The sequence below is a fragment of the Ctenocephalides felis genome, unplaced genomic scaffold (assembly GCF_003426905.1).
Source record: "Ctenocephalides felis isolate EL2017-DRISC unplaced genomic scaffold, ASM342690v1 CF-g0.4_SCAFFOLD_03011, whole genome shotgun sequence".
Lineage (NCBI taxonomy): Eukaryota > Metazoa > Arthropoda > Insecta > Siphonaptera > Pulicidae > Ctenocephalides > Ctenocephalides felis.
Window position 1 is genome coordinate 4,814 of NW_020539165.1, and position 4,813 is coordinate 9,626.

Here is a 4,813-nt window from a genome sequence, read left to right on the forward strand (position 1 = left end):
GCTAAGAATATAAAATAAGATAAAAACTATTTTTTTTATATTATTATCTCTTATATTTACAACTGTCCAGTAAAGGACATTCAATAAATTTGATGAATTTACAATATTCGGCCGAAAAGAGACATTGTATACTACAAAGGCATGTTGGAAAAAACAACTCAATAGTAAAAACTAAAAATAGTCAAAGCTTTCATTCAAGAAGTTGATGATTGGGGCTTTCAACAAATTGTCACCTGACCATACCCATTATTTTAACCCTCCAGATAATCTGAAGAAAAATATATTTTTAATCTGAATAATGTCACAAAATAGCGACTGTCTGAAAGAAAAATACTTTTTTACAACTTTCTTTAAAAATTTTCTTCAAATTTTTAAAACTAGTAAAGAATCGGAATTTGGGTGATAAACGTAGTTCATACTCAGAGTTTCATACTAAAGTCTATAAAGAAGATTCTGTAAAAATTTCAAGTAAATCGGTCGAGTAAAAGTTGAGAAATCGTGGGTATCGAAATGTATCGAAAAAGACAGTTTCCATAAAAACTAGTTTGAAGTTTCGTTTAAGAAGGAAACAGAGGAGAATTGTCGTAGTCAAATAGCTATATTTTCGAAAATAATCTAAATTTTGAAAAATTCTTTTCAATGCATATTCCTGAATAATTAAACTTTGAAAATATGCAAATAAAAAAATAAATCGATTTTTTTAAATTCTAGACCAGAATACCCCCTCCTTGCCAGAACAAAACCATTTCAAATGTTTCAAAAGTGTATGGTAGTTTTTAAAAACCCAATAATTTAAGTGCATTAAAAAGTGCAATATATTCATAAAAATTATGCACAATGACGCATTCATCTAATTAAATATGATGGTACTATGAGATCAGCTGATAATGTTAGCATTACTAGAAGATCTCCTGTAAAGCCTTGACCAATTTAAATACTTAAGCAAGGTTACCGCACCGCACAACGAAAGTTCCACAAGCACTGATATAATTCTAGACAGATATAATTTTCGATACCCCTAAACCTGACAAAAGACGGTTCCGATGCACCCCTGACTGTATCTATCCCCGGCACCTCGTGCTAGAGACCTTGGGTCGATATTACGCCACTGATAACCCGCGAAGAGGGGTCCCTAGCCGACTGAATTTACTGAGCTTATATATAAAGTAATAGTATGATCGGTAGAGAATATATGCTAGAAAAGAAAATTAAATTTGTGCATCTGTTTAAATGTTTCATTCATGACTGAAAGGAATTATGAACTAGTTGTAAGTGACATCCTGCCTTTAAACAAATTGCCCGAACTTAAATTCGAAGAGTAAAATAATCAATAATTAATGAAAATTTATCAATGACTATTACAATTGTTTTAAATATTTTGAAAAAGATTATTACCAGTGCCGCAAATGTTTAAGTGCTTATTTGATTAAATTAGGCAACGAGCGTATTCTACAAATATGTGTATTCTTAAAAATTTGAAAAAAGTACATTTTTTGAAAAGTTTATTTTTTTCAAAATTTTGAAATTTACAATTTTTCTTAAAAAAATGCTGAACCTGTCGTTTTCAAAAACTAATAATTACTTCACACCGTCAACACAAGTAAAGCATTCTAATCAGTTCTCACAAACGGTGCACGACCATTTTTTGAACCCTTCGCTCCGCTCCATACCTGCGAAACAGCTAGACCTACTTTTCGCGAAAACTAAGCAGTATGCCTCGCGACCAATTTGAACGTACACTCCGTTGAATCATTCTATTTAAAATTCAAATCTATAAATTTTTTTCAAAACTTTGAAAAAAGACTATTGAGAATTTTGAAATTAAAAAAAAAAATTTTTTTTAAAAAACTATGAACATTTTTTCAATCAATCGAGCTGCATAGCGAATTTAGAGTCGAAATACAAAATTTACACAAAATTTGTAATACGATGCCTCAGAAAAAATGGATATGTGTGTGTGTGTGTATGTATGTATGGATACAAATTTCCAGTCACGTTTTCGGGTGCACGGATCAACCGATTTGAATGGTTCATAAAACATTCGATTCCTATCGATAGGGAAAAGAGCTGATTAGTTTTTGGCAAAGGCAGGTCCAGCCGTTTCGGGGATACGGAGCAAAGAGTGCAGAAAATAGAAATCGACTTTTTGAGAGAACGGAGTATCCGATTTGAATGATCTAAAAAACATTCGATTAGTAATGATTGGGAGAAATGTTTATTAGTTTTTGGCAAAGGCAGGCCCGGCCATTTCGAAGATACGGAGCTAAATATGTAAAAAATGGCAGTTTTTGAGAGAACTAAGCGTCCGATTTGAATGATTCAAAGAACTTTCTGCTTGTCTTAACAAAATTATTGATTTTGGAAAAAAAAATTTTTGTTTCAATTTTTTTTTTTTAATTTTTTGTATATCGAAAATAATTCAGATTTTATTTTTAATTCTGACTATAGTTCTAATATACTTTAAACAAATAATTTCAACTTTGCAATTCAGTTTATATAATTCTTATAAATATTAGACAATGTTACAATATTTATAATAATCTATTTGAAAACATTCAGTATTCCTCGAACATTTCGTTACGGTACGGGAAGTTCCAGCAATTTGCCTTAAGGCACGATGCCACCCACCCCACTAGTTTTTTGATTGGATCTCCGCAAAGGCTGGCTTCCCAAAAATTTCAACAGTTTTTCATTTTGTGTAAGTAAAATGTTATTGAATCATTCAAATCGGACGCTCCGTTCTCTCAAAAACTGAAATATTGTACCATTTTTAGCACTTTTTATCCCGTATCCTTGGAACGGCTAGACCTGCCTTTGCCAAAATCGAATCGAATTTTTGAATCATTCAAATCGATTGATCTTTGTTCTCGAAATCTTACATGCATACGTTCTCACACACACACACAGACATGCATCCATTTTTTCTAAGGTATGCCAACATCAGAAACCTTTGAAACGTAAAGAGATATAAAAATTTTCATTAGCGATTTTTTGGCGATTACTATAACTTAATCCATTGGGGTAGTTAAATATATCTCAGATAAAATAGGGTTAATCAATGTATTAACAAAGACTTAGTAATAAGCAGCGCTCTTTACAGATGCTAGAACATATAATAGTTCTGATTGCTGTAAAAACTACGTGTATAAAAAAATCTTTATCCCGACAATGCAAGTAAAATGTTTTTTGAATCATTCAATACGATCGCTCCGTTCTCTCAAAAACTGAATTGCCATTTTTGACCCTTCTTCGGACCCGTATGTTCGAAACGGCTGCCATCTTTTTAATAAAGAAATTTCATAATAAGTACAGTAGAACCTCGATAATCTGGACCTCAGTTATATGGATTCGCGATTATTCGGACTACCAACAGCGACAGAGTTATATGTATGTACATACATACTTACAATTCGAATTTTTGCACGATTTATGCTGCAGTTTAGTATACGAGGTGTATACGAGGTGTGTTCAAAAAGTACCCGGAATTACTAATAATTAAAATTCGCGGGTCTGGAGTGTCTGATTGTCAAAATTTTTTTTTTATTGTGTTGGTATACATGCCCCTAAAGTATGATGAAATTTTCAGCTATATTCACTGTTTACTTTGTCTGTGGTAGTCGCTAAGGTTCGACGTGTTTTTCTGAGCTCGGCGATTTTTACAATGGAAGAATTGAAAAGTCAAAGAATTTGTATTAAATTTTGCGTAAAAATGTAAGTAATATAATTTGAGAATATATATATGTACATAAGGATGTTAATTTCTTATTAAATATTGATTTTCGTTGATATATATGCAAGTATTTGTTGTTTTTGATAAATACACATCATTATTCTTTATTCATTGGATTATCCGGATTTTTGATTATCCGGATGCCTATTAACAACAATTAGTCCGGTTAATCGAGCTCGTATTGTATTATGCATACAACAGATTTAGCTTTGGAAATTCCAATAATAATTGAATGGCTTTTAATATACTATAAAATTGACAAGTTATTAATTTCTTACTTTATAAATTTGCTTTAATAATTTGAGTAAATTACCCCAACGCTATCCCATTATCGTCGGCATATCGCACTCGTCGAGTCGTACGGTCGTACGTGCGTACAACCATGTCAGAGCCGAGCCGACGCGATGCTACGGACGGTGAGCAGAGGGATGCAATGACTGATTCACGTAAAAGATTCCACTCGGAATAGGGTGCGCGGCAAAAAGCGCGCCAAAGCCAACGCATTATTGAAATATATATGCTGGATTTATATAGGGTTGGAATAATCCCTCGCGATAGCTTACTCAAATAATCTTTATTTTTTCAAAACTGTTGAACGTCATTTACATAATTAATTTGTCACGTTTGAAAATTGAACAAGTGGTGCATGGCACCGTGCCTTAAGGCAAACTGCTGGAACTTCCCGTAACAAAAATTAAATTTTTAAATAGCTTCAAAATTTTTTGAAAACTGAAAAAATGAGATGTTTGAGAACTTTTTGATAAAAATGACTTTTGAAAAATTTGACTTTTTTTGAAAATTTTGAACTTTTTTCAAAGCAATCGCGCTGCGTATCTGTTTTATAGACAAAATACCTAACCGCGTAAGCGCCGCGCGGTTGTCTAACGAATAAACATTGATACGGAACCCATAAAAATGTAAACAAAAATTGTTCGTATTATTAAAATCTCTATAATATATTCTATAGTTTGATGTGCATATGTAGCAGCAAAAGGCATCTTTTTTTACTTTTTTGATTAGATATCCGAAACGGCTGGACCAGCGTTTCTAAAAATGTAATCAGTTCTTCACTTTGTCAATAGA